The sequence below is a fragment of the Emys orbicularis genome, chromosome 1, assembly GCF_028017835.1.
Source record: "Emys orbicularis isolate rEmyOrb1 chromosome 1, rEmyOrb1.hap1, whole genome shotgun sequence".
NCBI classification, from domain to species: Eukaryota; Metazoa; Chordata; order Testudines; family Emydidae; genus Emys; species Emys orbicularis.
Window position 1 is genome coordinate 117,365,806 of NC_088683.1, and position 24,642 is coordinate 117,390,447.

Below are 24,642 nucleotides of genomic sequence, written 5' to 3' on the forward strand. Positions count from 1 at the left end.
ATCCTCTATCACATACACAGGTTTTGTTTTAAAAGGGGAGTGAAACAAAGTGCATGTCCTTTAGAAGAAAGAAAATAAAGACACAGGCCTGACTAAGTTTATAAAGTTCTGGACGGGTTAATAAAGTAGAAGGGGATAGAGGGGAAAGAGAGAGGTTCTTTTTTACACTACTGTCCTAGTCATCAACTTATATGAAGTAAGGTGGCAATTCTTTATATACCAAGCGTTGTCAATATATGGAATAAATTACCAAGTGTGTCAGAAACTAGTGTATGTTACAGTTTACTTTTCTTCTTTTAAAGAAATTAGACAAGTATACGCAAGGAAAACCATTGTGAGGTCCAACTGCCAATTCAGAGTATGAGGCAGAATTGGATAGGCAAGCTGGCCTCTCTCCATCTGTGGATTTCCTGTGCTCCCAGGCTCCATCTCTCACGTGTGTTTTTATGCCCAGGAGTGTCAGCGAGGGATTCCTTCCTGTTGGAAAGTAGTTTCCTCCTAGCTGTAATATTAGCACCCTCTTCTCTTTAAACACGCCCTGAATTCACCTTCTTTCTAAGATAAATATCATATGTGGTACTTAAAACTACAGTGTCTTCACATGTTATTAATCCCCACCTCAGAGTACTGAAGTTGAAAGGATTTTACAGTCTAGTTCACTTCATTATTGCCAACTTCAAACATTTGAAAAATCTTAAATCAAGCCCCCCCAAATGTGTGATTGGCTTAAAAATCATGTGCTTCTTTTAAATTGGGGTTCTTTTTATTTCCCGTCTGGGTTTTTGTTTTTTTTAAGGGTTTTTTTCTGAAACTGCAAGGTCTAAAAACTTACCTTTTTACATGAAAGCTGAGATTCTCATGTAATCACTTGTCTACAGGAGCTGAGGCTCTTAGTAAACTGCCAAATATTGTGAGACTTGCAGTACATTCACAAGAGTTGGCAATTCTGTTACTCTTCCCCTTTAATGCTCTTTGCATTTCACTCTGGATCAAAAGGCTGGTAAGTTTCACATTCTGTAGAGTGCTTCTGCACTACTATGATGCTGTTGGATTTGGATTTCCAGAAATGCAGGGCAGCAAATCATCAGAAATAGCCTGTGTATTGAAATCAGTATAAACATATTTCTATTAATTAGTTTTTTTTCTATTTTTTTAAAGCAAAACTTAAGTATAAGTTGACTGACAGTGTCACTTAAACCATTTCAGAATAACTTGGGAACACACAACAAGCACTTCAGTAATCATTTTAAAATCAGGATTCAAATAGCCAAAACTTTCAAGGCAGCACAATTTGTACTAACTGCGGCTCATACTGTATTTTTATAGAGAAAGGGACATAAACTTGTTGATAAAAGGGATGCAGACTTCGCTGAAAAATTGGAGAAGGTGCAGAGAAGAGACACAAAAATGGTTTGTGGGCTGGAAAAAGTACTTTACAGTGAGAGACTTAAGGAGTTCAGTCTGTTTAGCTTATCAAACAGAAGCTTAAGGGATGACTTGACTATGATGTATATGTACCTTCATGGGGGGAAACTGCAGGACTATATTGCTCTTTAATTTATCAGAGAAAGGCATAAGAAGAAACTATGGCTGGAAATTAAAGCCAGACATTCAAATTAGATTTAAGGCACAAATTTTTAACGGTGAGGATGATTAACCATTGGAGCAAACTATCAAGGGGGAAGTGGTGGATTTTCCATTTCTTAAAATCTTCAGGTCAAGACTGGATGCCTTTCTAGAAGATGTGCTTTAGCCAAACACAAGTTATTGGTCTCTACAGGAGTAACTGGATGAAATTCTATGGCTTGTATTCTACAGGAAGTTAGACTAGATGATCTGATGGCCCCTTCTGGCATCCCAATCTAGAAAACTTATGTGAACTTTTCTGTGTATAATGAGGTGGAGTGATGGGGCAGCCGGAAGCAGATTGTCATTATTTAGCACAGCAGTTTCACATTTCACAGAGTAGCTATATAAATCTTATATTTATAAAATACCTTCCATCCCAAAGTGCTTTCCAAGCTGAAACTAATACATGCTACAAGCTATATATACATAGGGCTCACTTAATTTACCCTTGGTAGTGCAGCCACCTCTACGGTAAAGCATGGCAGCTTTTTTAACAGTCTAAACAACATTTAAACAACATTGACTATTTAAGGACAGGAATTGAAAAATACCGTATCTGGTTGAAGCTACAGGGGAATTTAGATGAGGAGAATCTAATTATTTAGTTGGAATTTGGTTGGAACAAGAAGAATTTAAACCCTTACAAAAAGTATCACAAGTAGCCTCGCCTCTAGTTTTACATCTCACCTGAAAGATGGCACCCACAGTAATGCATGGCCTTAACCCCGTGTTGTGGTATCGGATCTGAATTAAGCGGCAGAAGGGAAAGCGTTGCCTACTGAATTGTCAGCATCACCTCCTGCATCTCCTAGTATGGTTTTCTTTAGAGGTCTTTCATCTGAGTACAGTCCTACTTTGCCATAGGCACCTTGCTCTTAGCATTGCAGCTATTTTCAGACTGCAATTTCACACGGACACACCCCTGAAAAGCCTTTCCATTTAATATGAAAACCACGTGGAGGGGCTGGGAATGCAGAGAATAATGGGAAAGAAGTGCTTAGATTGTTAGTCTGTCCCATAACTTCATATTCAGTGATGCTCTAGGCTGCAGATTCTTACCCTTCAATGGTTTTGCTGTGGGTGCTCCTCTTGGTACCCAGCAAAAGCAGATGGCTAGGTCTGTGTGAATCCCATCTCTTCTACTGTGTATGTTTACCTGTCTAAATATAACTCCTCAGCCAGTCTCATGCATCCCAGACTGACCTGTTCTCTTGTGGCTGAGCTGTGGGTCTGGCTCTTGCTGCAGCATTTCCTGGCTGCTTTGGGCTCATGGTTTGCAGCTCAGTCCCTCTCTCAAACAGATATATGTTAGACACTCATTCTCTCTAGGACTTTGGGAAGCCAATTCTCCCTGTTCCTAGGTTTTATTTTTAAACCTGCCTGTACAATGAGAAACCTAACAGCTCTCAGGAGTGGAGGGTCCCTATTCCTCCCCCTCCCCCGATTGCTCACTCCCTCTCTGAATATATACAATACAGTGGGCTTCAGGAAACCTCCTGTGTGCCAGTTACAATCCACACAGTTTATGCTGCAACTCTGATCATTCCCAGAGATCACGCATGCTGAGGCAATCCTTAAAGGGACAGTGTCTCTCTTTCAGCCTCCGTCAGAATCTCAGTGATGGGGTTGGCAGATATTTCCCACAGTATGCCTTTTCTATTTCTATTTTGTTTAGAATTTGATTCCTTTGAGTTTGCTGTAGTTTTTAATTTACTTGGGAAAACCTTTATATACACATCAGCCTTTGAAGAGCAGAGGAGAGAGGAGTGAAGTGGAGAAGGGAAGGACATAATTCTCTGCTGGGTTGAATTAATTTGTTTTAAAATCCTATTCCAGAGACTAGCCTTTACAGTCCAACCCTGCAGCCCTTGCATATCTAAAGAAAGACTGAAAGATGAAATCATTAGTGCCTTGCACAACCATGCAAGAGACTCTTGATTGATTTAGTCTACCACATGAAAGAAATGGTTTGATTCCTGGCATGGTAGACTAGAACTCCTTGAACTAACCCAATGGCCTTGTGGTCAGTGCTGTTGTATTTGGAGTAGAGGTAATTAAGGCCGACGTTTCCAAAAAGGACTGTTGATTTTGGGTGGTTCTAATTTTGAGTTGTCTGACTTGAGCCACTTTAAAAGGGCCTGATTTTCAGAGGTGAGGGGTTAGCACTTTCTGAAAATCAGACCCCTGTAAGTCATCTGAAATTGGTTCCCCAAAATTATTAGTCACTTTTGAAAATTTTAGCTCAAGAGTCTAAAGCAGTGGTTTTCAACTTGTGGTCCGCAGACCCCTGGGGGTCTGCAGACTATGTCCATGAAAGGTTGTCATTACCATAGAACAGTGGTTTTCAACCTGTGGTCCACGGACCTCCATTCAAAATTTTTTAGGGGTCTGCAAATGAAAAAAGATTGAAAACTATTGGTCTAAAGGAGAATTAGAAAAACTGTTTGTCATTGAGTGAGATTAATTCAACCACACACAAGCAAGAATGCTGACGTGATCTCTAATGAGGAGAGACTAGTTCAGACCAAAACTCACAGAACTCTTGACTACATGACTCTCCGGCAAGGATATTCAATTAGAACAAGCTGTCCTAAGCAGATCAGTAATCTGTGTCCAGACACTGTTGCATACAACTTTTAAAGGTGACCTGAAAAAGAAATAAAATGTGTTTCTCTCTGATGTAGAAAAAAGGGCTGCTTGCTTTTTACCTTAAATCTAGACGTGTCAAGACTTCCTTGGTTTTGTTGGAGGATTTTTTGGGAGTCTAAGATGTTTATTGCAAGTTGTTATAGCTTAACAGGAAGGGTTTAGAGATTGAATATTTAATAAAGTAATTGTTTTCCCAAGTGTTCTTTAGTTGTGGGGTTATGTAGGCATTAACAAAAACAAACAGAAACCAGTGTTTTTAAACAGTCTGACTAAAATTATCTTTCCTTGTCAATTGTTCAACTTTTAGTATTCATTTCTAATGTGTTATGTCATAGTTTCACTAGTTCTTAACCATAGCATCTTCAAGATAGACAAGATCTGACTTTTTAAAGAAAAAACCAAGAGGATTCTCTTATTTGGTCACAAAAGCTTTCAAACCTTCTTCATACATCATAGAATAGTGAAAAAGGACACAAACCCAAATTTGTCTCGCTTGGAAGTTCACTTTTAAAAGCGGTTTAATTATTTCATGGGTGTTATGTATACTACACTTCTAATTTTCTGAAATCTTGTTTTATACTCAACATAGAAAGTGGATACAATGAACAAATAAAATAAAATTACACAGTATTTTTCTTTTACAAATTTAGCCAATCTGGGGGCTTTCCTAGTACACTATCTAGCTGACCCACCCATTCATTTTAATCTTGCAGAATCTGGGCTTGGTACAATGTCATGGTTTTATTCAGTAACTATGCTGACATTTTCATTTTTGTGTCTTTTTTGGAAAGATTTGGAATGTCCCAACTAGATACTATCACTTCAGACTCTACACAGCCTTGGGTTCTAAGAACTTAAGTAAAGTTTTATGGTCAGCTATCAAGATTTAGTACATTCTACCATACATGTGTTTGTGGAATTTCATTATTCTATACACTGTACCTTAAGGTGTATTATTTGAGCATAAATACCAGTTCTTGTCAGGGCGTAGGATGTGTATACAATAGACTTCTCCCTGCCATTGTGTAATCTGAGTGAGATCACAGTTCCTGCTCCAACCAGGAGGTCTCACAAACCCAGGAGTGGCGCCAGGGTTTTTGGCGCCCTAGGCGGGGGTCCTTCCGCGCTCCCGGTCGTCGGTGGCAATTCTGCGGCGGGGGGTCCTTCCGCACTCCCGGTCTTCGGGGCACTTCAGCGGCGGGTCCCGGAGCGAGTGAAGGACCTGCCGCAGAATTGCCGCCAAAGACCCGGAGCGCGGAAGGACCCCATGCCGCCGAATTGCCGCCAAGGGCAGAAAAATGCCGCCCCCCAAAATCCTGGCACCCTAGGCGACCGCCTAGGTCGCCTAAATGGAAGCACCGGCCCTGCACAAACCAGCACTACAGGAAAAAAATGGAGTCAGAAGGTTCTTACACCTGTGCAGATGCTGCTTGGTCACCTGTGACACATTCTTTTTGCCATTTCTATTAACATTCCCCATTTTTACCTTTTAACAATTCGGTTAGATGTTTTAACAGTTTAGAGCAGTATAAAGTGACTTCAGCAATCACTTATTAATGCCAGGAAAGCTTGCAACTGGATAACTTTATTAAGTGCCAGTGCTAGCTGTATAGGTTCCATTTTTTCTTTAACTGGATGGATTCATAGAATCATAGAATATTAGGGTTGGAAGAGACCTCAGGAAGTCATCTAGTCCAACCCCCTGCTCAAAGCAGGACCAATTCCCAATTAAATCGTCCCAGCCAGGGCTTTGTCAAGCCTGACCTTAAAAACCTCTAAGGAAGGAGATTCCACCACCTCCCTAGGTAACCCATTCCAGTGCTTCACCACCCTCCTAGTGAAAAAGTTTTTCCTAATATCCAACCTAAACCTCCCCCACTGCAACTTGAGACCATTACTCCTTGTTCTGTCATCTGGTACCACTGAGAACAGTCTAGATCCATCCTCTTTGGAACCCCCTTTCAGGTAGTTGAAAGCAGCTATCAAATCCCCCCTCTTTCTTCTCTTCTGCAGACTAAACAATCCCAGTTCCCTCAGCCTCTCCTCATAAGTCATGTGCTCCAGCACCCTAATCATTTTTGTTGCCCTCCGTTGGACTCTTTCCAATTTTTCCACATCCTTCTTGTAGTGTGGGGCCCAAAACTGGACACAGTATTGCAGATGAGGCCTCACCAATGTTGAATAGAGGGGAATGATCACGTCCCTCGATCTGCTGGCAATGCCCCTACTTATACAGCCCAAAATGCTGTTAGCCTTCTTGGCAACAAGGGCAAACTGTTGATTTATATCCAGCTTCTCGTCCACCGTAACCCCTAGGTCCTTTTCTGCAGAACTGCTTCCTAGCCATTCGGTCCCTAGTCTGTAACAGTGAATAGGATTCTTCCGCCCTAAGTGCAGGACTCTGCACTTGTCCTTGATGAGGTTCAACAAGTTTCTTTTGGCCCAATCCTCTAATTTGTCTAGGTCCCTCTGTATCCTATCCCTACCCTCCAGCGTATCTACCACTCCTCCCAGTTTAGTGTCATCTGCAAACTTGCTGAGAGTGCAGTCCACGCCATCCTCCAGATCACTAATGAAGATATTGAACAAAACCGGCCCCAGGACCGACCCTTGGGGCACTCTGCTTGATACCGGCTGCCAACTAGACATGGAGCCATTGATCACTACCCGTTGAGCCTGACGATCTAGCCAGCTTTCTATCCACCTTACAGTCCATTCATCCAGCCCATACTTCTTTAACTTGCCGGCAAGAATACTGTGGGAGACCGTATCAAAAGCTTTGCTAAAGTCAAGGAATAACACATCTACTGCTTTCCCCTCATCCACAGACCCAGTTATGTCCTCATAGAAGGCAATTAGGTTAGTCAGGCATGACTTGCCCTTGGTGAATCCATGCTGACTGTTCCTGATCACTTTCCTCTCCTCTAAGTGCTTCAGAATTGATTCCTTGAGGACCTGCTCCATGATTTTTCCAGGGACTGAGGTGAGGCTGACTGGCCTGTGGTTCCCCAGATCCTCCTCCTTCCCTTTTTTAAAGATGGGCACTACATTAGCCTTTTTCCATTCATCCGAGACCTCCCCCGATCGCCATGAGTTTTCAAAGATAATGGCCAATGGCTCTGCAATCACATCCGCCAACTCCTTTAGCACCCTCGGATGCCACGTATCCGGCCCCATGGACTTGTGCTCGTCCAGTTTTTCTAAATAGTCCCGAACTACTTCTTTCTCCACAGAGGGCTGGTCACCTCCTCCCCATACTGTGCTGCCCAGTGCAGCAGTCTGGGAGCTGACCTTGTTTGTGAAGACAGAGGCAAAAAAAGCATTGAGTACATTAGCTTTTTCCACATCCTCTGTCACTAGGTTGCCTCCCTCATTCAGTATTCCTTCAGTATCAATTCTGTGTCCTAAGAAAACTGCACTGTCCTGAAAAAAAAAAAAGTCACTTGCTTGTCTTTACTCAGCTTCATAGTATTTTTGCACTACTGCTTCCAAATTATGTAAATACATTTCTGTGTTTCTTCATAACTAGAGTAGCATTCAGAGAGCATACTAACCACTTGCACTTTCTGGTCCATAATAAAAGCTCTGGTACATTAACTAGGCCCGAAGGGAACCTGTTAGACTAAGACCTCCCCTTGACCAGAAAAATGTTGATGAAGTTTAGGTCAGGCCTAGACAACACAAACTATCTAAACCCCACCTAAACTCAACCACTTGTCCTAGTATGGATGCAGGGTAATACCTTCAGATCAGTTTTAGCAGGTTGAGTTAAGGCCTAGACATGAGCTAAAGCTGTTACCCTGAATCTACACTAGAAGTGGCTAACATCTTTAGCTCAAGTCTAGGCCTTAACTCAACCTGCTAAAACTGATCTGAAGGTGTTACCCTGCATCTACACTAGGACATGTGGTTTAGTTTAGGTGAGGTTTACAGAGATTTAGGGTTGCCAACCCTCCTGGTTTTGCCGGGAGTCTCCTGGAATCAGGCTCTATCTCCCGGAGGCCACTGATGCCAAACTGGGAGATTTTAGGCCACTAAAAGTCCAGCGGCGCAGGGGAGCTAAGGCAGGCTCCCTCCCTGCCCTGGCCCCCCGGCACTCCTGGAAGTGGCCAGCACATCCCCATGGCCCCTGAGAGGAGAGGGAGTCTCCGTGCGCTGCCCGCGCCCCAAGCGCCGACTCCGCAGCTCCCATTGGCCGGGAACTGCAGCCAATGGGAGTTGCGGGAGTGGTGCCTGCAGGTGGAGGCAGCGCGGGGAGCCCCCTGTCCCCCCCCAGGGGGCCACAGGGACGTGCTGGCCACTTCCAGGAGCGGCATGTGGAGGGGGTGGTGCATGGAGCCCCCTGGCTCCGCTTACCTTGGGCAGCTCCCGATCAGCAGCGCAGCAGGGCTAAGGCAGGCTCTGCCCCTGCAGCTCCCATTGGCCACAATTCCCTGCCAATGGGAGCTGTGGAGTCAGTGTTCAGGGTGCTGGCAGCGCGTGGAGACCCCTGCCCCCCCAGGGGCCGCAGGGACCTGCTGACTGCTTCCGGCACAGTGCCTGGGCAGGCAGGGAGCCTGCCTTAGCCCCGCTGCGTCGCCAACTGGGAGCTGCCCAAGGTAAGCCCCATCCGGCCAGAGCCCCCACTCCTCACCCCCTCCCGCACCCCAACCCCTGCCCCAGCCCTAAGCCCCCTCCTGCATCCAAACTCCCTCCCAAAGCTAGCACCCCCCATCTCCTGCCCCATCCCTGACCCCCCTCCCAGAGCCTGCATGCCACATCCCCTCCCGCATCCTAACCCCAGCCCTGAACCCCCTCCCAACACCCAAACTCCCCCCCAGAGCATGCATCCCAATCCCCTGCCCCAGCCCGGAGTCCCTTCCCACACTCCAAACCCCTTGGCCCCAGCCCAGAGAAAGTGAGTGAGGGTGGGGGAGAGTGAGCAACGGAGGGAGGGGGGATGGAGTGAGCAGGGTGGGGCCTCGAAGAAGGGGCAGGGCCTCGGGGATGGGAGTGGGACAAGGGTGTTTGGGTTTGTGTGATTAGACAGTTGGGAACCCTACAGAGATTCCATTTTCTGACCAGCTCTACGAAAGTGTATTCCCACTGGTTCTTCTGGCTGACTGTTCCAATGTTTTGTGCGTGATGACTTGTAATTCATTGCAAATTGAATTCTTGGTTGTGTCCACATGGTTGGTTTGGAGAGGCTGAGAGAAGTTAATTTTTCTTACTCTGTGTTGTGCTTTCAAATGAATATCCAGAATTCTTACCTAAAATAAATTTTCCTTCTAAACTGTTTCCTATGCTTCCTGCTGCATACTGCATATACAAATTAGATCTCTGCTATTCTTCCAATGTAGTTAGACATCTCATGTGGAAGCTGGGTGTTTTAAACCTATGATTTGAGACAATCTTTTGCTTGGCAGTTGTCCAAACCAGGCTCTCTTGAAAACTACCATACATCTTCTAGCTAAGAAGTCTCTCACTCTCACACACACAAAACAAAACAAAACAAAAAACACACCTTTGGTCCCACTACTGCCAGGAACTTTTTCTGCCAGGTCCTGTACCATTTGTTTCTAAAAACTCTTTCAGGTTCTCCCCAGAATTGCTAACACTCTGTTCTGAAGCTGCATCAAAGCACAATCCAAACCAACCTCTGAAACAAGCCATTTCTTTCTTTGTTTTGCATTGCTTTGTTCTCGCTCCTCTTCTAAAATGCAATTGGTCCCACTTTTTATCACCAACCTATTGTGTTTGGAGTAAAGACAATTGAAAATTCAGAGGCCAGATTCACAAACAGTTGTGTGATATCTATTCATCTACACCAAAAGGAGACATATTCTTGAAGGAGGAAAGACCAGTTCTCACAGAAACTTCCCCTGTGTATTTCTCTGGCAAGACTATTACAAACATTACATCATTGGATCAGACCAGTAAAGCTAGGTAATCAGTAAAGCTAGGTGAATATCTCAAACATTTCCACTAATACTTTCTAGAATCAAAAAAATTGAATTCAGGTTGATTGTTTTTGTACAATTTTGTATGTGATCTCCATTAATGTTTTAGCAAATGAGTTTACTGGCAGGAATGTTCATAGAAACAGTATGTTATAAGCAAATAGACAGTGTTGATGGAATTTGTATTTTGAAGTTATAAATGCAAATATTTGCATCAGAAACCTGATTCCAAGAGTTGCATTGCTCCATTTGAGGAACAGAAACCATACCTGTCAACTGTGTGTTCAATCAAAGCTAATCAAGTAGCTGAATTTCACTTATCATGTACTGGCAACAAAATGTTCACAAACAATCTATATACCAGGAATTATTTGTAGGAATTATCTGCCAAGTAATTTTGGATGATAAAATTTGAGAAAATTATAAATTACTGTTGAAAAATCTGAGAAGAGGAAAAAGAGTCAAACGTCATCAAATTATATATTGCAAATTATTCACTCAGCTCTACTGATCAGTGATCTTAAGGCAGGGCACTGTTACCTAGCAATTTCTAAGGCCTGGTTAACTCTTAGATTTGTCATGTACGCTAGAAGTGCCCTATTTTCCCATATAGAAGACCCTGATTCATTTCCCACCAGTCTGGTCTTTTGTTCTAGGGCCACCAGGGCAGCCCACATGGTCAGGGTTCTGTGATTAGTAATAAATCCTGGTTCATCTGGGCACATTGGATCATTCCAGACCAATGCTCACTTCTCACCCCTGGCTGGCTCGGGAGTAGATTTGACGAGCTGTGGCAAAGTTTTTGTTCAGCCTTCATGGTATAAAATAAGGTCATTGCAATCCAGGACAGAAGGGAAGAGGAGGGAGACTAGGCAATCTCCATGGAAGACAGTCCCTCCCCCACAAAAATCCACTTTTATTGTCACAGGAAAGAATTGGTAAAGTTCTGTCTTTCTCAACAGTCCTTATATAACTCATGCCTGCTTGCAGTGGCACTTATGCTCTAATAAATTTGTTAGTCTCTAAGGTGCCACAAGTACTCCTGTTATTTTTGTCCCCTCTAGTGGCTCCTAGACATCTAGAGATTGATGAGTCTGCTACAATCTTGGCTAAGAGGCAGGTGGCTTTTAGCTCATGGAGTAGAGACTCACACTAAGCTTCAGAGGTCCTAGGTTCAATCCCGCTTGCCAACAACTGGGGTCTGTGGATGTTACACTTGCACTTAAGGTCTGATTGAGTTGCTAAAGCCCTTTGGCACAATGGCCATACTCATTTCCAAGCCCTGTCATAGCTTCTATTTGAGGACAAGAAAAATTACTCTGCATTTACACTGAAACCTCCCATTCAGTCATGCTCTGCCTTGTCCTGTCCTGAACTGAAGAGTTCCCCTCAATGGGGTGGAGGGTTCCCTTAAACTTCAGTGAGGTCACTCATGTGAGTCAGGGTGGCAGGCTGAGGCCCTTTGTTGAGTGGAGAGAGAGAGGCCTTGTTCATGCAGCTGCAGAGAGAGGTCATGAGCATTCCACGTGCCCCGACATCCAGATTCACTTCTAATAGATAATGGGTTATTTTCCAGATTGAACAATTTTAAACAAAAAGGGACTTTTTTCCCCAATGTCTATTTTATTTTAAAATGACCAAGAAAAATTCAGGGTAAGGCTGTCAATCCAAAAATCTTAGACTTTCCGTTCCCATTGTACTGTAGGTAGGAGCACTTTCCATAAAGGCAGGGCTGCACCTTCCTATATACAGAGGAAAATTATGATCTAAAACAGAGATTCCTCCAAACTGGAAAGCCCCTATTACATTGCCTTCAGCTCCCTCCCTGCCTTTAATGTGGTTTAAAGTATAAACTGTCACAATATAGGATTGCAGCTTCTTTATTTTTCCCCCCAAACACCTTTAGATTTGAGGCTGACATGGAGAAAGGAAGAATGGCCCAGTAATCGGGGCATTAGCCTGGGACTTGGGAAACCTGGGTTCAGTTCCCTGTGGGAATTTGAGCAAATCACTTAAGGACAGATTTTTAAAGGTATTTAGGCACCTAAAGATGCAGACAAGCACATAGTGAGTTTTCAAAAGTGTCTAAACAGGTTAATTCACTAACTCCCATTGAAAGTCTATTCTCTCCTAGGTGCCTAACAGGATTTACGAAAGTATCTATCTGTATATTTAGGCACCTAAATACATTTGTAAGCCTTTTTGTGCTTCAGTTCTCCATCTGTACAATTGAGATAATAGCAGTTCCCCACCTCACCGGCGTGTTATGGGAGAAATACATTTAAAAGAGTGTGAGGTGTTCAAATATTATGGACATATAAGTAACTTAATTGGAGACTTCTGATGCAGTCTCCTCTCCACCTACTCTCTCCTCAAATCTTACGGGACTGCTGTAGATATAGGGCACTGTGAGGGGCAGGGGTCCCCTCAAGACCCCACTTCAGGTCCCTGTACTTTCTCTCTCCCCCAGGCCCCAGCTGACACCCAAGGGATTCTTGGAACAAACAGGAAAAAAAAGAAAAGTCCTCTCCCCTCTTTCTTCCCTTATGGGAGAGGGGAGTCCATGGGAAATTGAAAAAAAGCAAGTGTCACCTGGAATCCAGGCACTATTCCTAGGTCAGCCTTTTGAACTTCGTCTACACAGGGTCCACTTCCAGCCCCTCCTCATGGGGCATGTTGATCTGAAGCTGGGTAGTGCAGCTTCAGGAGCAGTGAGGCTTGTTGGTGTCTCCCTCTTGGCAGGCCTGGCTCAGCTGTCCAAGGCAGGGCAGCCTCCTCCCTGTTCACCATCCCTTCCTGTGGTAGGTTTTCCCTTTTAAGCTCCCCCTCCTGGCACAGCAAGCCTTGCAGGCACAGCAAGCATCAGTTTTAATTGATCTATATAACAAATCTGCTATATAGGTCAATTAAAACTGATGCTTTCCAGGATCTCCTCACAAGTCCTGGGTTCACTGGCTGACCTGAAGATGAATACTGCCTCCTAGTTCAAGTTCCTTGTTTTTTAAAACAAAACCAGCTAACCAAACCAACAAAAAAAACCCCACCATACTGAACAGCAGAAGTAACAGACCTTTCTGCTAGATTCCTACCTTTGTTCTGCTCAACCATTCGTACCCCATGCTGCATTCTGGGAAGGGCATACACCAAGCTAAATATATCTACCTTCTCCTTGAAATGCGGCATGGGGCACAGCGTTGTTTGCTTGAGTTCATGTAGATCCTAAGGTGAGAAGCCAGCTTTAATTTTCAGCCCCTTGGGTTGGATTCACTGGTCAGTCGACTCACACAGGACTTTTAAGTTCAGATCAGCAGCTTGTCTTTGAAGGAGGGACATAAAACCTACTTTTTAAATAAAAAAACAAACTAATTTTAGCTACAAAAATAAAATTGAGACAACCATATTTTTCTTGCTCAACACCCAATAAGAACGAAGAGTTGTCTTTGGACAAGTCACCTTAGAAAAACAAAAGTTCATAGCTTAAACACATTGGCTCACTGGGTACAGGAGTTGGTATGATACTAAGTATAATTCTAAATAGAAAGAGGTGCAGTCATGACAACAAACTCTCCTGGAGTCCTTGGATTTGCTGTTGTATTCGGACCCAGAAATTTGTACATCTAAGAAATCCATAAAGACAGTCAATGAAGTGAAGTGAATTGTCAGCTAAAGATGTTTAAAATTTATACTTTTTAGGCTTGATTATGATCCCTGTTTCATCTGTTTTAGCTGAGTGACTCCTGATTGACATTGCTGTGAGAAGAGCAACAAGCTCTGTGTTTGGCTGTCTTTTTGGCACACAAGATATGTTTAAAACTCAAACTATCCCATATACGGCTTTATTTTTATCCCAAGGTTCTGATGATGTGTAACCCACAAGACTGAAATTTTCCTTTGTGTTTCTACAGTGCCTAATACACTGGGGGCCTCTGGATACTACTGCAATACCAATAATAAATTGCAGAACTCCTCACTAAAACAATACAGACCTATAAAATTAGATTTCTTTAGAAGGTGTCAGTTGTTAGAGCAGGGGACTGGGAATCAGGACTCCTGGGTTCTATTCCAAGTTCTCTGTCCTTGGACAAATCTGTGTACTTCATTTTTCCCATGTGTAAAGCCTGCCTCATAACGGCAATGCAAATGAATGTCTGTGAGGTGGTGCAGAAAGTGCAGAGTATTATCATTATCATCTAGCTGGGTGCTGTTTATACTCTCTATAACATAGTGTTGTTGAGAGGAGAGGCTGTGACATTTTTCTTCAGCCCTTATCGCAGACTGTGGCTATCCTGTCTCTTTGGCCGTCCTGTCCTGTCCTCTTTGCTGTTGTTAGGGAGGGCAGCTAATAAATTAATAGTCTTTAGCAGACATTATTTTACAAACCGATCAGCTATTGAATTTTCTGTTCTTTAGTTCTAAATAATAATGCTTAGCACTTTACATCTGGAAAGTGAAGTGAAAACTAATTCATCTTCGCAACCCCTTTTTGTCGGTATTATCATTCATATTTTATAAATGGGGAAACCGAATCATAGAAAGGTAAGTGACTTGCCCAAGGTCATACACTGAAGCCTGGTCTACACTTAAAAATTAGATCATCCTAGCTACATTGCTCAGGGCTCTGGAAATTTTGTGCCCTGTGCAATATTATCAGATCAACCTAACCCATAGTGAAGTTGTGGCTCGGCAGATGGAAGAATTCTACTGTCTCTTGGAGAAGTGAATTTACTACACTGAAAGACAAACCCTTTCTGTTGATGTGGGAAGTGTCTACACTATAGTGCTGCAGTGCAGAGGTGTCGTATGGAGGGGCATACAGGGTCACGTGCCCCCCCCCCCATTGTTCAGTCATATGGTGTGGCCAGGTTCCCTCCCTGTGGGACATCTGAGCCTGCGAACTGTGCCCACTAGGGAGAGGCAGAAGGAACAGCTGGGAGCTGCAGGGAGGGGCCGCTGCTTTCTGGGAGTGGTGTGTGTGACTCGAGCTGTGCTGGGGTTGTGGGCCCACCCCACCCCCCACACTATCAGCAGGTACGGGTCATCTCTGCTGCAGCGGCACAGCTGTGGCGGCATAGCTGTGATACTGTAGCGCCCATAGTGTAGACATACCCAGAGTCACTGGCAGAGGCGTACTTGGCTCCTTTGATTCCAGCAGTGAAAACTGAAATTGGCGGACTCAGTCAACACCTCTGGAACAATGGACATGTTACATAAAATCCCACAGCACCACGTAATAGTGCTATAGTTAATACTTAACTTTGGCAACAATCTGATGCTTTGTCCTGCCAATAAAGCTATTGACATGGAAACTAGCATCTGAGCCCTTGCCTGTCTGAAGGCAATTGGTGGGTTTTGGAGTTTTGGTCTTTAGATCAGGGTTTCAGCATATTGACGCTGAGGCATGGCTTGGGATCCAGGGAGAGAGACAAATAGGTGCACCACGAGTATAATCTCTTTTGGATTCTGAGACCCAAAACTATTGTTTCCCACCCTGGTCAGCCAGGCCCTTCCTCGTGAGGGGATACAGCATACCAGACAGTGCAAAGGAGCAGTGTGGGCAGAGAAATCAGTGTGATCTACACCCACCCCCTCATCCCAACCCCCTATGCAAATATGCACAAAAAACAGTGGGTAGATTTTTAAAAGCCACTGCTCTCCTTTTCATTCCTACAGGGGCCTCTTATGTCAGTGGTCATGAGAATGGGTCATGCATACAGGGCAGCACTTATAAGGAGCAACCTAAGCTTAGGACAGCACTCCACTCAGCCATGAGAGCATGAGCAGCTGTCACCAAAGGATCTCTACCCAAGGCAGCATGTAGCCTTCTAGTGAGTGGGGAGGAGGAATAAAACAAGAAAGAAGGTAACTGGGATTTAAAAGGACAGGAGTGAAAGACAAAATGGACAGAAAAAGGAGTGATGTGGCAACTGGTCTGGGGGCAGGGGGCAACAGAATACAGGGGCCATCACTACTGCACTCTTATACCACAGTGATGAATGTAGGAGAAATACCCAGACTGTGTGTGGCGGGGCAGGGCAGGGCAGGGCAGGGCACGGGGGGAGTTAATACAAAAAGTTGGGACCCACTGCTGTAAGCTCTTTGCTCTCAGCATTAACTTCCTTGCCTATGTTTTGCTCCCCACTCCTCCTGCTCTGTCATCTCAGGCTATGATTTCCTAAATTAAGCAAAATGGGACTAGGTTAGTACTCCAGGTAGGAAACATCAAAGGAAACCCCACAGGCTGAGGAAGTGATGCATGAGATGCCCTTTTCTCTATTAGCATTGAACCAATGTTCCAGCAGGGAGCTAGGGGGTACTGTGCTGTTGGAGGGCACCATCATTCACATGGGATGTAAAAATAGGGTCCTGACCAATTGTCATTAAAAATTCCGGGGCATTTTTCACAAAAATAGGGTTGTTAATCCCTAATATCCTGCCCAAATTCCAATATGGGTAATTACACAGTCCCCTTAAACTCCTGTAGTTTCAAGTAGGTATTCTTCACTTCCTAATTTATTGTGTCACGTGCTATTGAGCAGCTGCTGTGCTCCACCTCAGGAATAGCTGCATTACACCAGTGGGTAAAATGATCCTGACCTTTACAATTTGTAATAAAATTGTCGAGTGCTTTGGGATCTTTAGATGGAAGGTGCTATTTAATGATCAGTGATATAATGGTTTTGTATACCCAGGGTTCACTACATGAGCCAAAAGCTGGTAGCCTGTAACTGACCATTGCTCACACTCCATCTCCCAGCCCAGACAGGGCCAGGAGGGTTCTCAGTCTTCATCTGGGAACCTCCCTAACTGTGTCTCAACTATCTGAGCATATGGAGACACAATCTACAGAGAACTGTAATGGGACATGCCTATCCACCCCACAAGCCTCCGAAAATGAGTATCTCTGATGTTCACTAATGAGTGGTTGTGGGACTTCACAGCTGGGACTGTTGCATCCATTTCTCAGCAGAGAATAAAGTTTGTGCCTTGCCGCTGTATTTCGTTTTCCTGGCATTGGCTGACATGGAACAGCAGGGCATTGCCTCTCTTGTACTAGTGTGAACTGCAATGTGAAAGCATCTGGTGCAATACCATGCTGTTCCATTGCTCCCTTTTTCTGTTGCCTGACCTTTAGACCTGCTCATTAGATGAAGAGAGGCCAACAGTGCATGGAGATGCACTGGGTCTGTTCAGTTTAAGGACTAATGGGATCTGTGCCAGACTAGGACACTTTTCTTCTGGCCATGCCATAGCGCCCCCTCCCCCCCCAACAAAAAAAAAAAGTTGCAGAAATAGAAGGATTCAGGTACAAGTGACAAAAATGCTTAGAGGTATCGAGAGACTAAAAAGATTAGGAGTATGTAAGTTAGAGAGATGAGTTAGTGGGGACATGACAGAAGTACACAGATTAATGAGAAGTAAACCAGGCATTCCTGTATATATTTTTAAATAATACAAAGACAAGAGAACATTCAGTGAAATTGAAATGCAATAAATTTGACATAGGTAAAATTTAAATACTTTTTACACAACACATAATTAACATGTGGAACTCATTGCTACTAGATGTCAGTGAGACCAAGAACTTTAATAGGATTCAGAGAGGATTAGACATTTATATAGATAATAATATGATCCACAGTTAGGCTAAAATTAATATCTATTATAAGGAATATCAACACTTCTTCTTCAAGACATTTTCCCTAGCCTCCAGCTCTTGCTGGTTACATTTCTTCCTCACCCCCACAAGCATGTAATACCTTCCTCTGAAATGTCTGGTACTGGCCACTGTCAGAGATAGGATACCAGACTAGAGAGATAATTGGTCTGAGCTGGCATGCAAGTCCCTATGTTCTTAAATGGGGATGTGGCAATAGAATATTTTCTACCTCTAGGTGATCAGTACAAATCTGGCCCAGATCAGTAGTAACTGAAAGTTGCATATCACCTGAAGGCTGATTTGTGGTTTATGAGAAATAATTTCATGGTTATAAACTGGCACAATATCTAAATGAATATTTTGCGTCGGTCTTTAATAAGGCTAATGAAGGGCTTAGAAATAGAGTGAGCAGGACAGAGGGGAATAAAGGAGGGGGGATTGACATTACAGCATCAGAGGTGGAAGCCAAACTTGACCAGCTAAACGGGACTAAATCGGGCGGACCAGATGATCTTCATCCTAGAATATTGAAGGAACTGGCACGAGAAATTGCAAGCCCCTTAACGATAATTTTTAATGAATCTGTAAACTCGGGGGTGGTACCGTTGGACTGGAAAATAGCTAATGTGGTTCCTATTTTCAAGAAGGGGAAAAAAAGTGACCCGGGTAACTACAGGCCTGTTAGTTTAACATCTGTAGTATGCAAGGTCTTGGAAAAAATTTTGAAGGAGAAAGTAGTTAAGGACCTTGAGGCGAATGGCAATTGGGACAAATTACAACATGGGTTTACGAAAGGCAGATCGTGCCAAACCAACCTGATCTCCTTCTTTGAGAAAGTAACAGACCTTCTAGATAAAGGAAATGCGGTGGATCTAATATACCTCGATTTTAGTAAAGCGTTTGATACTGTGCCGCATGAGGAATTATTGGTTAAATTGGAAAAAATGGGGATCGATATGAAAATCCAGAGGTGGATAAAGAACTGGTTAAAGGGTAGACTGCAGCGGGTAGTACTGAAAGGTGAACTGTCAGGTTGGAAGGAGGTCACCAGTGGGGTTCCTCAAGGTTCGGTTTTGGGTCCGATTTTATTTAATCTATTCATTACTGACCTCGGAACCGAATGTAGGAGTGGGCTGATAAAGTTTGCGGATGACACAAAGTTGGGAGGTATTGCCAATTCTGAGAAGGATCGGGATATTCTGCAGGGAGACTTGGATGACCTTGTAAATTGGAGTAATAATAATAGGATGAGATTTAATAGTGAGAAGTGTAAGGTGATGCATTTAGGGATGACTAACAAGAATTTTAGTTATAAGCTGGGGACGCATAGGTTGGAAGTGACGGAGGAGGAGAAGGACCTCGGAGTCCTGGTTGATCGCAGGATGACTATGAGTCGGCAATGTGACGTGGCTGTGAAAAAAGCTAATGCGATCTTGGGATGCGTTAGGCGAGGTATTTCTAGTAGGGACAAGGAGGTGCTGCTTCCGTTATACAAGGCGCTGGTGAGACCTCATTTGGAGTACTGTGTGCAGTTCTGGTCTCCTATGTTTAAAAAGGACGAACTCAAACTGGAACGGGTACAGAGAAGGGCCACTAGGATGATCCGAGGAATGGAAAACCTTTCCTATGAAAGGAGACTCGAGGAGCTCGGTTTGTTTAGCCTAACCAAAAGAAGGCTGAGGGGGGATATGATTGCTCTCTTTAAATATATCAAAGGGATAAATACCAAGGAGGGAGAGGAATTATTTCAGCTCAGTACTAATGTGGACACGAGAACGAATGGATATAAACTGGCCGTGGGGAAGTTTAGGCTTGAAATTAGACGAAGGTTTCTAACCATCAGAGGGGTGAAATTTTGGAACAGCCTTCCGAGGGAAACGGTGGGGGCGAAAGACCTCCCTGGCTTCAAGATTAGGCTAGATAAGTTCATGGAGGGAATGGTTTGATGGGATAACGTGATTTTAGTCAATTAGGCAATAACGTGCCATCGCTGGTAAAATGAGGGTCCGGCTGGAGATTCTTGCCTGTATGCTCGGGGTTCTACTGATCGCCATATTTGGGGTCGGGAAGGAATTTTCCTCCAGGGTAGATTGGCAGAGGCCCTGGAGGTTTTTCGCCTTCCTCCGCAGCATAGGGCAGGGGTCGCAAGCTGGAGGATTCTCTGCGACTTGAAGTCTTTAAATCACGATCTGGAGACTTCAACAGCTGAGTTAAGGGAAAGTGGGTGGGTCAGCTTTTGTGGCCTGCATCATGCGGGAGGTCAGACTAGATGACCACAATGATCCCTTCTGACCTTAAAATCTATGAGTCTATGAGTCTATGAGTCTCAATCTAGCTCCTAGTAGAAAATTGTCCAAATTGCCAAAACTACTGTTCCACCATTGTTGGCATTAATTGCCCCCTTGCTGGCAATCTCAGCACTGAGACAAAGAACTAAATGAGGTGTGTGACAGAGCCATACATTCATGCCCTACAAGTGATCTCTGCAGATCAGAATTGAGAGAGCTTGTACTGTTGATGCTAGTGCTGCACTTGTTCTCTTCATAAATACTGTACTTCATTCTCCAGGAATGCCAGTCTGACATCTTTGGTCATCAGTAAGTCTCTATCCTTGAACCTGTAACAGTTGCACAGGATACTGCCACTAACCCTACCTTTTATTGTTAAGTTGTCTAAGCCGCTCCTCTCCCTCTTGTTGTTTTATCACTTTAATATCAACAACAATTTCCCCTTGACACAGTGCCCATTTGGTGCTGCAGGCAGAGAAGTCTGAGCAATAGCACCGTGACATCAGAGGTAATTCAGCCAGTCATCACTCCCTCCCTCCAGTAACCCTAATCCTGCTGCCTGCTTTGGTCATCTCTCCCCTTGACAGTGCCCATTTGGTACTGCAGGCAGACCAGGCAAAGGTAAATGAAGGGAGCCATAGGGAAAATCTCCAGCCTCACTACTACTGGACAAGTAAAGGTCCCTGATTTGAAGCAGCCCCTGCTATTCCAATCCTGATCCCCTTTATCCCCCAACTCTGTCAAAGCACCTCAGCCTTGACCTGTAGTTTCATTTGCTGACTCATTTCAACCAATGGAATTGAAGTATGCAAATGAACAGGAGGGAGGGCATGGTAACTGGCAGAGTTGCCTCTGACCTCAAAATGCTTCTTTGCCTGCAGCACCGAATGGGCAGTACGCGGAGATCAGGCTTTTCTGGTGTCCTGCTTTTCTTATTTTCACGAAAATCAATCAAGTTCTTCCCATTGATGACTAGAATGTTCCCTGGCAGTTTGCATGCAGTCTTCAAAAGTGCAAGGGAACTTGATTGGATGCAGTCTTCAAAAGTGCCATCAAGCTGAGTGTTAAGCCTCACTGTGCTTGGCCAAACAGTGCGTTATATTGTAACAAATCTGTGGCTACCTAAGGACTTCCCAAGTTCTCCTATATTGCATACCATGCATACTTTGAACTTCACAGTGGCAGCTGGGATAGAACTCAAGTCTCCCTGTTCCAACAGCCCAGGTCCTTACCAAATTAACTAAAGGAGAATGTCTGTTAGCAGTATAGGGCCTATGACACATAGTAGAGCAAACTTGATGCCATCCAGTAGAGGGTACCCATACATATAAACACTAGCTAGTTCATTGCAGCTGTTCTGATCCAGCTCTCACTGTGGATACTAACCTTTTGGCCAAGCCCCTTCTTTTCAGTGGTTGCCCAGGTGATAACGTTTGTCATGTCTGCTATCAAGCCCCAGTGCTCATCAACTGAATTGACATAAGAGAGACAGGATAAAATGTTCCAAAAGATGTACCTGACTTGCAAATGGAGAACATATAGGCAAAACTGAGCAGTTACACATGCAATTTGGGTGTGTGTATTTTAGCAGGTTGATTCAAACTGTGTGCAACTGTGCAATTTGGATTGCAGGGGCCTCTGCAGGCATTTTATTTGCTTTCCACTCATGGGAGTTTGTAGCTTCTGAATTTTGCTACACATCTCTGCCTAGATTGTACACAGAATTTCAAAGTGCTCCTCAGTCAAAGCTGCCGAGTTTGATCTTGCTTTGTGTTTGTCCAGACTACAGGTTATAATGCAGAACTGTAGCTCAGTCCCATCTGTGCTGAGAAAGGTCACAAACCTTTCAGCAAACGTGGGCTGAGTTTGTGCCAAATCCCAGAATCAGTTGTTTTTTATGGTTTTTGGGGGTCTTGTTGAAAGTGTCACATGGCTCCAAAATTTACCCCACAGAGCAAACCTAGTGTGTGATCACAGGTCTGTGGTGTTAGGGAAGAAGAGGACATTTGTTGATCTAATTCCAGACTGCTGAGTTGTCAGTGTCAATTATCCCATTAATGTTCAACACCTTTACAGTATTTACTATGTATATGCAGGATTCATGAGCTTCTGTATATCAGAGGGGAAAACTCATGTCTGAAAGGAGGTGTGAAATAAGGCACCCTTGGATTATATAGAAAAAAAGACCAAAGGCTATAAAAATAATATCAAATGCAGAAAACTTTACAACTACCATTAAAAATATCTCTCATTTCCCTAATGCCTTTTATCCTGAAAAATCCCAGAATGGTTCACAAATATATATGCAATAGAAACACTTCACCCATCACCGAAGTGCCACCACCTCTGAGTGAAACACAGCAGCTATTGAACAGTGCAACAATTTAGGACAGAAAGTGGGGAAAATACCGTCTAACAGAAATTTCAGGAAAAATGCAGCAAGGCCGAATGTAATTACTCATGTTGGCATTTGGCCAAGTTAACACTCCAATTCTTGTGAGAAGTGGCATGTTGTTTTTAATGACCACAAGTGTGTTCAGGCCTTCATTTATCTCATCTGAAAGATAGCATCTCCAGCAGGTTAGCACTGCCTAGCATCATGCTGGATCATTGATTCAGTACTGACTCAGAGGAAGAGTACTGCCCACTGAGTCACCCACATCACTTCCTGCAGCACCTGGATTTTCCTTGGAGTACTGACCAGCCTCACCACTGCCTAGCTGGCGATACCAGATGATATCATGACCCCTGAGGTGGTCTGGCTGCAGTTAAATATAGAGAGATACTGAAAAGCAGTTTTCATAGTAAATGTTGGAAGGTTTTTTTGAACGATTGGATCTTGGGTTACAGATCTCAAAAACAAGAAACCTTCTTTAACTGACTTAATAATAGTATAGTTTTAAAAGTACTTGTTTGGCCAATGCTGACTACATGCTTACACAGCTACCCCTGGCCTGGGAAAGATCTAAACCACAATGGCTAAGTATAGAGGCCTCTAAAATATTTTCATATATACAGTGCCTGAATAAACAAACATAACCAGTCTCTCTTCTGCCTACAAGAGCAATATTTTCCATAGGATTGGTATTGACAGAGGTTTTCCCCTGTAGTTATAGTTATCTATTAAAATAAAAAGCCTCCAGAATTGCATCCCTCTGCTGAACCCGCCTTCACCCCCACCTTGAATCCAATATAAGCAATGTCATCTCTTTCTGAGGAAAAATAAGACTTTTCATTCTGTGTCCGAATAGCTCCTGACTGGTTCTTGTTAAAAACACCACAGAGGAGGATTCAAACACCAGGACACTAGTGCCAGGATTCACAGCCCTAGTTTCTGAAAACAGCAGGGTCTGTGCACTAGGGCACTAATTCTGGGAGTCACTCTCCTAGCATGGTAGGATCCATGTACAACGCAACCAGAGCTGCAATTCACCTCCAGTCTACATTAGAATCGCTACAGCTCTCCCGTTTACTCCACCTCCCTGAGTGGCAGTAGCTATGTCAGTGGGAGAGCTTCCTCCACCAACATAGCGCTGTCCACACTGGCGCTTAGGTTGATGTAACTTGTCACTCGGGGGTGTGTGTGGCTTTTCCATATCCCTGAGTGACTTAAGTTATACCGAAGTAACCGCTAGTGTGTACAAGCTCCTGTGGGTGCAGTGAAATCCATACACCCTTGCAGAGAAAGTACATCTGTGTGCAACACCTAGTTTGTGTGCAGCACTCTGGAGCCCACGGATGGTATTTTGTAGTGAAAGTCTATCTCTTAGGGTATTTCTACACTACAAGGACTACAGCGGCATAGCGCCAGCACATTATGGCTATAGATCCTTTGTTGGCACAGAAGCAGTTCTGGGAATCCCCTCGCTTTTATGATAACAAGACCGTGTCTCCCTTTTTGGAATCAGTCAGTCTCTTTGTATGTTTGTGTCAATACAGAGCTGAATATGAGAAACCTCTTATAACACAGAACCACAGTCAAATAGGCTTAGTCTGTTTACACTTATTTGTCTTGAATTGTATCTGAAGAAAGAATGAGGAGTACTTGTGTACTCCTCATTCTTTTTCTGATACAGACTACCACGACTACCACTCTGAAACCTGTATCTGAAAAGATGATTTATCATCTTACACGTGTTCCCCAACAAAGGCCATGCTCTAGGAAAGCAGAGTACAGAAGGGATGGGGGATGGAAAATGCATGCTTGCTAGAACCTGCCCTGGCATAGGGAATGACTTCTGAGAGATTTCCCACACCATGCCCCGGAAGTGGTGATGATGATGATCATTAAGACACTGCACTTCCGTGGTGACTTCCATCCAAAGATCTCAAGGTACTTTACAGACATTCATGAATTTAGCCTCCCAACACCCCATAGGTTAGCAGTGTCATTCTCAATTTACATCCGAGGCACAGAGGGGTGGTGTGACTTACCTAAGATCATGCAGTGAGCCTTGAAAAGAGCGCTCAGCAATTCTGA